Here is an 11,653-nt window from a genome sequence, read left to right as displayed (position 1 = left end):
GAGGTTCCCCTGCCAGTTGCCTCAGATATCACCACGGTGGTCGCCCAGCAAGCCCGACAGATCGCCCATCTAACCCACCAGCTGTCGGAAGTGTCCACCATTGTGCACCAGCAACAGTCACAGCTACAGCAAGTTCAGTCTCAGCTACAGCAGCAACAACCATCTCCTCCGCCAGCTCCTGCACCCCTTCCGCAGCGAGTGGCCACTCCTAGCCTCCGCCTGTCTTTGCCGGACAAATTTAATGGGGACTCTAAGTTTTGCCGTGGCTTCCTTTCGCAATGTTCTCTGCACTTGGAGATGATGTCGGACCAGTTTCCTACTGAAAGGTCTAAGGTGGCTTTCGTAGTCAGCCTTCTGTCTGGAAAAGCCCTGTCATGGGCCACACCGCTCTGGGACCGCAATGACCCCGTCACTGCCTCTGTACACTCCTTCTTCTCGGAAATTCGAAGTGTCTTTGAGGAACCTGCCCGAGCCTCTTCTGCTGAGACTGCCCTGCTGAACCTGGTCCAGGGTAATTCCTCCGTTGGCGAGTACGCCATACAATTCCGTACTCTTGCTTCTGAACTATCCTGGAATAATGAGGCTCTCTGCGCGACCTTTAAAAAAGGCCTATCCAGCAACATTAAAGATGTTCTGGCCGCACGAGAGACTCCTGCTAGCCTGCATGAACTCATTCATCTAGCCACTCGCATTGACATGCGTTTTTCTGAGAGGCATCAAGAGCTCCGCCAGGAAAAAGACTTAGATCTCTGGACACCTCTCCCACAGTCTCCACTGCAATCTGCGCCTAGGCCTCCCGCCGAGGAGGCCATGCAAGTGGATCGGTCTCGCCTGACCTTGGAAGAGAGGAATCGCCGTAAGGAGGAGAATCTTTGTCTGTACTGTGCCAGTACTGAACATTTTTTGGTGGATTGCCCAATCCGTCCTCCACGCCTGGGAAACGCACGCTCGCACTCAGCTCTCGTGGGTGTGGCGTCTCTTGATGCTAAGTCGGCTTCTCCACGTCTCACGGTGCCTGTTCGGATTTCTACTTCAGCCAGCTCTCCCCTCTCAGCCGTGGCCTGCCTGGACTCTGGAGCTTCTGGGAATTTTATTCGGGAGTCCTTAGTGAATAAATTCCGCATTCCGGTGACCCGTCTTGTCAAGCCACTCCACATTTCCGCGGTCAACGGAGCCAGGTTGGATTGCACCGTGCGTTACCGCACGGAGCCCCTCCTAATGTGCATCGGACCTCATCACGAGGAAATTAAATTTTTTGTCCTTCCTAATTGCACTTCCGAAATTCTCCTTGGACTACCCTGGCTTCAACACCATTCCCCAACCCTGGATTGGTCCACTGGGGAGATCAAGAGTTGGGGTCCCTCTTGTTCCAAGGACTGCCTTCAACCGGTTCCCAGTAATCCCTGCCGTGATCCTGTGGTTCCTCCTGTATCCGCTCCCCCTAAGGTCATTAAGGACTCTGCCTGCCACAGGAAATGCCTCTCCCCCCCTCCCAGTCCCATCAGGCAAACCTCTGTGTCCCCTCATGGCCCTCGTCCTGGTGTCACACTGCCCCGTGCCAGGTCTCGCCCTCTGCCCTCCCTCCCCATTCCTACTCCTGCTGTACTGCCTGCCATTGAGGAAACCATCCATTCCTTCCCGGTGTCCTCATCCCAGGGGAGGCAGTCACCGGACAAAAAAAAGGGGAGACCTAAGGGGGGGGGGTACTGTTACGCCTAGCGCTCCGGGTCCCCGCTCCTCCCCGGAGCGCTCACGGCGTCTTTCTCCCTGCAGCTTCCCGGTCAGTCCCGCTGACCGGGAGCGCTGCTCTGTCATGGCCGTTGGGGATGCGATTCGCACAGCGGGACGCGCCCGCTCGCGAATCGCATCCCAGGTCACTTACCCGTTCCCGTCTCCTGCGGTCATGTGCTGGCGCGCGCGGCTCCGCTCTCTAGGGCGCGCGCGCGCCAGCTCCCTGAGACTTAAAGGGCCAGTGCACCAATGATTGGTGCCTGGCCCAATTAGCGTAATTGGTTCCCACCTGTTCCCTGGCTATATCTAGTCTCCTCCCTTGCACTCCCTTGCCGGATCTTGTTGCCATCGTGCCTTGTGAAAGCGTTTTGTGTGTTTAAAAGCCAGTGTACCAGAACTCCTGCTATCTCCCCTGACTACGAATCTTGCCGCCTGCCCCCGACCTTCTGCTACGTCCGACTTTGCTTCTGCCTACTCCCTTGTACCTCGCCTTTCTTCAGCAGCCAGAGAGGTGAGCCGTTGCTAGTGGATACGACCTGGTCACTACCGCCGCAGCAAGACCATCCCGCTTTGCGGCGGGCTCTGGTGAAAACCTGTAGTGGCTTAGAACCGGTCCACTAGCGCGGTCCTCGCCATCCCTCTCTGGCACAGAGGATCCACTACCTGCCAGCCGGCATCGTGACAATATGGATCTCCTATATCTGCTGTGATTGGGCTCTCTCTGTTTCTGGAAGTTTGGTCTAAGCTGACACAACACTGATGTTCGCATATGGGAGTAGTATATAATCAAAATATTCCTCCTAGCTGCCTTGCTCCTATGCCCGATCATCTGAGGATGGCGGTCCGTGGATACAGTATGCGTGCAGAGGGGCTCCGAGCTTGCCTCTCCGTGGGAAATAAAATGGAGGTCTTCTTGGCGCCTTGGAGGGTTGGATGTTTGAATCCCATGTCTTCCCAGCTGGAGACAGCCAGAAAGAATGGCCGCACAGCTGTCTCAGCATCAGTCACAGAGCTTTATGAGTGATTTGCCAGATCACTAAAGACAGAGGCAGCTCTACCAATAGGCAGATTAGTTGGCCGACTAAGGCCTAGCGGCCACCTTACCTGCTGCCCCTAAGATAGTTAAATAAGTGGCCATTGCCACTCATTATTGTCGCTTGTTGACACCAGCGCTTATGGTGCAAGCCACGCAATGATTTTAGTTCATCGTGCACTGCGTGCATGAGAAGTCCTGTGTCGCTCCTAATAGACAGACACAGGCTCGAGAGGAGGAGAAGAGGAGTGGTTGCACTTCCAGAGCTGCACCAGAAAAAGAGGAGCGTGGGGGTGGTAAGGTAAGAGGGCAACACAGAGCCAAGGGGCAGGAAGAAGTGGAAGCAGGAGACAGAGGGCATATTAAAGGAAACAAGGATAGCAGAAAAGGAGGAGTCAGATGAATGGGATAGGAGAAGAGGAGATGTTTAAAGGGGGAAAGGAGGGGTATTTAAGTTAGGGCAGGGAGGGTTCATAAGGGAGGAGAGGAGGACAAGTATTTAAGGGGAAACAGAAGGAGAAGAAAGCTTAATATAAAGGGGTACAGGAGGAAAAGAGGGGTACAGGAGGAAAAGAGTAGAACAAGGCACAAATGTCCACTAGTATTTCAATTTCGTGCAAAAAGAATGACCCACTCTGTGACTTGCCACCAGTCATACCTGCATACAGGCAGCTGCCCACATTGTACACGTCTAGGTTGATAAGCGACTGCAGCAAACCCAGGAGTACAGAGAAAGTATTTGCTAATGTCCCTTTTATGCTGTGGCTGGCACAATGCTGTGGGTATGCTGGTATGCAATAGTGTGTTTTTTTTTTATAACATTTTTATAGTATTATTTAGTCACAGTGCTAGTTATATGTTGTCCTGGTGTGGATGTATTATGTTATGTTTATTATATACACTAACTGTGTGTGCCCCTGGTGATTGTCAATGTATACACTATATGCATCACCATTCATAGAGGGGAGGGGGGCACAACACTTTACCTTGTCATGGATGCTGCCAACCCACACTACACCATGATACCTATTAGTCATTGAGGGCTTCATGTTTAAGTTTTGCATAAGGCCTCACAAAGTCTAGAGCTGCCTCAGAGTAGAGAAATGTCAGCCCAACACAAACCACAATTACTGCAAACTATAAAGTGCAGACACATTTTAGTATGATGTTTTCATGCTTAGAAGTGCTTCTGTGCAGTCTGAAATGACATGTCAAACTGTTTCTCCAATGTTCTTCTTCTTTTTTTATGTTTCTACCACCTCTATATTTTTATTTAACACCCCGCAATTTCACCTGAAGCTACTACCAGCACCATTGATTGTTTCAGCCCCCCAGGGGCAATATTGCTTACTTTGAGAAATACAAATCCATCAGCATACAGCACTAAGGGTAAATATGATAAATGACGACGAATGTTATAAAGCAACATCATAAATTCTGTAATGATTTTGTCATGATAGGATGCTCTTAGCTAAAAGTGTGACAGAAACATATAAGCCACATAGAAACTCTGCAGCAAAAATTGATGGTCACATTGCCCCGTATCAGACATTTGTGGTAGATTGTATATTAATGTTTCTTGACACTTTTGGTGTGTGCAGTAACAGACAGATGGGTAAACGTCCCGCACAGTGTTCCAAATATAAGATTTATAGAATAGATCATTACCGCCTGAACCAATTATCACTTGCTTCATCCTTCACACACATGACATTGTCCAGTATTGTCAGAAAGCTTCCATACTTCACATGATGGAGCCGCTGCCTAAATGTACAATCCCTTATACCTAAAATATAAGTGTCTCTCTGATCCTGGGGGATCAGCTTCTGAACATTTAAATTTTGGCTCCTCATCCATCAGATTGGCTTCATGGGCTATGATTGGAGATTTTCCTAGTCCTAATGACGGAAAATATGGATTTTATTAAAGACAGGAGACGAACATTATTGCATTGCACTCTTTCTTTTTACTGAATAGCAGCAAGCAAATAGTTAAAATACATAACAAAGAAAAAACTTGAAAGGTACGATCTCACATGCTACATGTCATAACTGCCAATCAGAGTAGGAGACAGGTGGTATATAAGGTGATGTTGCCATAATTACTTCCTCTTTCTTTTCTGCTAAACCGAGGATAAGTACATGATTTTTTTCTCTCCTCATATTTCATTATATTCATTATTTAATTATTTAACTGTCTTATTATTTCATTATTTCCATTATTTTCTCCTATTCCCTATTATTATTAATTTGAATACATTATTCTTTATTTTATTTCAGTTCATATTTTAATTTATTTTATTCTGTTAATTGATTATTCCATATACAGTTTCCTGTTTCCCCCCCCCATATATCTCCTTCATTATCACGTCATTACTATACTACTGATATATACTTTTCATCTTAACTTCTATTTATTTCATTGTTGCTGCGCATCTATTTTTCAGCCGAGCGGCAGGTCACGTGACTCCTCCACTCACGCTACTTGCGTTACATACTTCTCATTATCATCTATTCGTTTCATTGTTGCTGCGCATCTGTATTTCAGCCGAGCGGCAGTCATGTGACTCCCTCTGCTCGCGCTTCTTGTTACGCAGCAGTTATTTATATTTACCCGCGCTCAGTCCTGTCACCTCACATCGGCATTCCTGTCAGCCGGCGTTCAGTGTATAACAGCACTCCGTCCGTCGCCTCTCCTTCTCAGTGTGGGACTCCTGTCATAAAGACCATCTATTGTGTATTCCCCTTAGCACTTTCCTAGGTAACTTGTGATATTCTAATAAAATTTTCCTTATTATCAATGAAATGGGCACTGTCATATACAAAAACTTTTGAAATGTTGTAAAGCATGCAAAACCAATAGGTTTTGCAATTGCTCTCATTAGAAAATGTTCAGTATTTCATACTGAAAAAGCCAGTCAAACAACTGTTGTCGTCCCCTCCCCCCCTGCCTGCTTGGACACATACTAGTCCTGCTGTGTCCATGCATCATCACCTACGTCATGGACACACTTCCTTGACTGACAGCTGTGAGCGCAGGGCTCTCAGCTGAGGAAAAATCCTCCCACTGTCAGCTTGTGTCTCGCTACTGGAAAACTTGAAAGGTACGATCTAACATGCTACATGTCATAACTGCCAATCAGAGTAGGAGACAGGTGGTACATAAGGTGATGTTGCCATAGTTACTTCCTCTTTCTTCGTGATAAAGTCCCGCAAATATGATGAGGAAGATTTTTAAAATTAAAGTTCTTCTAGAGACGTTGAGTCATGAAGATGAAAAACTGTATGAACTGAAGAAATCATTTAAAGGAGTCATGGAGTGTCCACAAAAGATTTATTCAAACCAGGTGAATGAACAGGAACTCAGGAACGATGAAGAATGTCATGTAGACATCAATAAGGAATTTTATTTTTTTTAAAGGAATTAAAAAATATATATATATATATAAAATAGGATCATAATAATTAAAATCAATAGGGATATATGGGAGGGATAATGTTCGTCTCCTGTCTTTAATAAAATCCATATTTTCCGTCATTAGGACTAGGAAAATCTCCAATTTTATTGAAAGAGGGAGACTCACATTATTGCAAATTCAAAACTTATTACCAATTAATAAAATAATGACATAATATAGAAATAAAATATTTAGAGTATTAACATAGAAACATGAGGATCAGGTCTAAAATAAAAAGTTTTGAAAGTGTATTCAGAGGACCAGTCTGCAGCTTTAAGAATATCAGATAAAGAGCAACCAGCTTGAAGCTATTTATTGGACATAGCTCCTCTATTAGAATGAGCATTGAAGATAGAAACATCGATGCCTGCTAAAGCCATGGCTTGTTTGATCCATCTAGCCAGAGTGGGAGATGAAACGGGTAAATGAGGTTTACAATATGAAATTAGTAGTTTAGATGAAGATTGACTAAGAGAGAAGGTTCGTTGTTCATAAGATTGAGGGCAACGGGCTACACACAATTTTTCATTGTGTGGGAAAGAAGGATAGAAAACGGAAGATAAATTAGTTTTAGTACGTCAAAAAATAGGGAATTTTACTCCATTGGGAAGATGTCAAGAGCTTTAACATCAGAGACTCTCTTAATGGAGATTAAACATAAAAGAGAAACAAGTTTAAATGATAGTAATTTAAGAGATAAAGAATCATTATCCTCCCATGAGGAGAAAAGATTCAGAAGGATATTAACATCCCATATAGAATGGTATTTGGAAAGTGGAGGACGTTTAAGTCGAATACCTCTTAAGATTTTGGAGATGAGGGGATTTTTTTTCCAATAGGAATATTATCAATGGGAGAATGATAGAATGAAATGGCTGAACGGTAAAGGTTTATAGTTCTGTACGCTTTACCTTAATCAAAGGATGAAGAAAGGAAATTAAAAATATGAATTATAGATGCATTAAAGGGATCCAGATCCCGTTGAGAGTACCAATGAACCCATAATCTCCAGGCCGATCTATAAGCTGTTTTGGTACCTGGAGCTCAAGCATTTGACAAGATGTCTCTAGTTGACTGAGAAAATTCTGCGCTAAAGTCTGCTGACCCGAAATCTTCCAAGCCACTAAAGACAGGAGGTTCGATTGGATCAGAGGACGAGGGTTCCAGGAGAATTCGGGAGTGAGAAGGAAGGAGTCTCGGCTAATTGTTTTGATTGTGTGCCACCTAGACGGTTAATGTATTGAACTGCCGATATGTTGTCCATCCGAAGAAGGACGCAGCAGGGAGAATGATGTTGCATGAAACTCTTTAGGGCTAGGAATCCCGCTAGGAGTTCCACATAATTTATGTGGAGATTGGATTCCAAAGGAGACCATTTTCCTCCTCGCATCCGATTCTATGAAAAAATCTGCTTTGGAATGGAAAATAGTTTTTCCGTTTCAAGATTGAATATGATGAAGCTACCAAAGTAGTTCTTCTTTGGCTTCTGGGGATAGTTGGATCTCGTCGGAGTAGGTTAATCCTTCTCTTCGGTGTTTGATTTTTAATCTCTGTAGAGCTCTGTAATGTATTGGGGCAGGAAAGATGGCCTGAATTGAGGCTGAAAGAAGGCCAATAATTCTGGCAATGGTTCTCAGAGAAATGTATTCTTTCCTGAGGACAGAGCGAATTTCTTTTCGTATAAGCTTTAGTTTTTTGGAAGGAAGACACAGAATGGCTGATTCAGTGTTCACCATGAACCCCAAGAATTTCATTTCTCTGGAGGAAGATAGGATAGTTTTTTCATGTTTATGAGAAATCCTAAATCTTGTAGAAGAGAAATTATTCAATGAGTATGGAGATGAATAAGGGAATGAAGGGAAGAAGCCATGATGAGGATGTGGTCTAGATAAATTATCAGACATACACCCCTGGCACGTAATGCAGCTATGACTGGTTTCATTAGCTTCGTGAAGCACCACGGTGCTGAAGAAAGGCCAAACGGAAGGCATGTGAATTGCCAAAGTTGATGTCGCCAAAGGAATTGGAGAAAGGGTTTGGAAGAATGGTGAATGGGAACGATTACATATGCGTCCTTCAAATCTATTTTCACTAACTGTTGTGGTTCTAAAGGTGATAATCCTGTCTGCAGCTCCACTTATTGTGGACAATCCTGCATGCTACACCAATTGTGATTTTAGAATTAGAGTAAAACAAACATGCCCCTCCCCCGACCATGTGCTCTCTTTGTTGGAGTCAAAATGGCACCAACTATATGAAAACGGAAGCAGGAAGTTCAGGCTAAATGTATAGGTCCTAAATATGTTTGTAAAACACCCAGAAACACTGATTAAGTTTTGTACAACTATGAAATAATTGTACAAGGTATTTTGGCAGAAATGTCTTGTACCGGCAGTGTATACCACCAAATTAACTATCACTCGGTAACCAGCAAAGTTAATAACATTTAATAAAAACATTAATTAGCTAAACCAAATAAGACATACATACAAGCATTAATACAATAGTACATACTCTATGTTTAGCAAACTAGCAGGAATCTACGCAAGTGATACGTGAATATTTAGTGTAGAAATGATACAACCAATATACTTATCCATCCCAGGCTAAGGAGCAGGATGCTCCTCTCTCAACAAAAGTCCCAAGCAAAAGAGGACCGAAGGCCATGTGGTTTCCTGTGATATCCCCTAATGCCCCACCCCTTTGGCCTACTCTCCTCACATAACCTGGAAAAACAGGTTCTTTAGCCCCGCCCACTGTGGCTGTGGCTAAACCAAGCTAAAACCGTGGGGGCAGGGAAATGTATACTGCATGGAAACAATGGATGTAAAAACACATAATTTCAGTGTCCATAACATTCCACCTCTTGCTTTTACATCATAATTGACGAATGTTAGGTGATTCCCTAAATTCCATGTCTGCTAGTTTACCAAACATACAACATGTATATCTCCATAAAACAAAGAAATACAAAGTAATTATATTCCCCCAGTTTCCCCATCCACCCAAATAATCCGGTGTTTGGTGTTCCATGGAGTTTTGATCGCTGTCAGTCTACATTGATGATGGTTAATGTCGCCCTCATTGTTCACTATGTAGCTGCAGCAAGGATCTAGAGCTAGGAGATTGTAAGAGCTACAGCCCTTATTTGTAGCTTCTCTTCAGACAGTTTCTTTAAAGCGTCCTCTGTGGTGTCCAAAAGCCTTTTCCAAAATGCTGGAGGGAATTCTTTGGTTCTGGGTTCTCCTGTCTCGCGATGTTATCCAAACCCAGTCTTGACGACTTGATCCTTGTCATCTTCCAACCACGGGATGCTGGGGAATAGGTAGCCTTCTTCACTCCATTAGAAGCGCTGGTCATCTGGCCATCTGTTTGTGGTGAGCTTCGATTCTTCTGATAGGAGGTCGATGGGTTGAGCGGGGTTACACTGCCACTAATCTGCTGAATGGAAAACAAACATGTTTAGAGTCACTTTCCAACAATACAATTTTAGTATTTCCAGGCCCATCAGAGATTATCTTCTGCCTGTGCTGATCAGTGAACCTTGGAACAACCCAACACTAGACACAGTTGAACTCCACTCTGCATATCCACACTCACTTTCCCAGCATTATTCCGACCATTGCTAACTAATATTTGAGTGTGAGTGTTACCTCAGTCCCTCTAGGCATATTGCCTTCTAGTGGAAGGACTAGCTATTGCTAAACCTCCCCCACCTCTTGAAAAAAATAAATCAAAGTGGTTAGTTAGTTTCTTCCCAATTAGTTTTCCCCACAAATTTGGGGAGGCTCCTGTAAATGTCAACCCTAAACTAACAAATGAATTGTCATTTTTACAAGTAAGCCTATGGTATGGCCCTAGTGGGCAGAAAGAAAGTTTAGTCAGTATCTTATGTACCTCCATTTTTCCCCAAAAGACAAAACAAGTGAACACTATTTACATGCAAAAGGAAGGTGGCCCTTGTTCACTCTTTAGTCTCCCTTCCCCCGTTTGACCAACAGGGGGCATGGGATCCTCCACCTGTATATACGGTTTCTGTAAGAATATTGCTACCTGTGCACACAACTCCTTGAACACGTATTTTGTAATGTCATCTTTCATAGGATTAAACAGATGAGGTTTATATGGGAAGCTGAGAGATTTCTCTGGAAACTGTTGTTTAGAGGAAGAATGTAGATTTCCCTTCCCAGTCAGTCTGGATTTACCTGGTTCCCTCTGCTTCATGTTTCCAGTGGAATAACAACTTGTGGAGATATGGCCACTATGACCACATGTAGTACATTTAGCTGAAGAGTGTTTCGTTTTGTTACCACGTGCCTTACAATATCTAGCGATATGGCCTGAAACACCACATGCAAAACAAGACTTTACCCTTTTAGCCGTATTTACTATCTGGGTCTCATTTTTCATAGCTGATCTATACCGCTTCACTGCCAGAGACACACTTCTAACAACACTTAAACTTCTCCAATTTGCTTTGTATTTGCCCTTATTGTTATTCAATTTCTGTTTATTACACAATTGAGAACCAACACTGGGAACTTCTACAATCTCACTCTCTAGCGCCCCCTTATTTGCACTTGAAACACAGACCTTTTCAGAGGGCAAATCTGCTGTGAAATGTGGCTGTGAATTGTGGGAAGAGGCCACACCAGACACCATTTTGGGGAACTCGCTTTTACCAATCTCATTCCTCAACTCCTGGATTTCAGCATAAGACTGAGACAATTTTTCATCAGTATCTATACATTGGCTCTCCCATTCCAGTAACTCTGTTTCCAACATGCAAATCTGCTTATCTTTATCACAAATCACCTGTGTTTTTGTCTGCAACTCTTTCTCAAGTTCCTCATTTCTCTGCACCTCACATTTTAGGGCATGTAACAGAGTCCAGCCCACTTCAGCCGCAGCTCGGCTCTCATTTTTGGGATAAACCCCTAAATCAAGCTTCAGAGCCATACCTCCTATCTCATCCCCCATCTCTGGGTAAACCGGTGCACCATAGCGTACAAGCTCTTCTGCTACAACACTCCATTTTCCCATAGTGGTAGCCCAATGTGGTACAGCCCCAAATTTGGGCCTTCTATCCTCAATCAATGAGCAAAACTTCCTTCTAATGAAGCTCATTCTCTCAGTCAGATATACTTGGAATGTGATCAGACAAAGGAACCTCAAGTACAATATCAGAGGGCAGGACAATCACCAACACATACACAAACAGGCTACACTGGGGTATCTCATACAAACACTTGTGAATACACCCTCCCACACTAGATAATACAGTGGAGAGTTACAGCTCGCACAACTAAAGGTACAGTCACAATATAAAAACACATGTACAACAGGAGACTTTCAATATGCTTTACAGTCTGTGTCTAATAACTATCATGTATGCAATACAAACAACCATTACCTAGAAAAGCAATGCTATT

This window comes from Hyla sarda, chromosome 2 (genome assembly GCF_029499605.1).
Source record: "Hyla sarda isolate aHylSar1 chromosome 2, aHylSar1.hap1, whole genome shotgun sequence".
In the NCBI taxonomy this organism is placed as follows: domain Eukaryota; kingdom Metazoa; phylum Chordata; class Amphibia; order Anura; family Hylidae; genus Hyla; species Hyla sarda.
The sequence above is the reverse complement of the archived record's forward strand: the minus strand, read 5'-3'. Positions refer to the sequence as shown.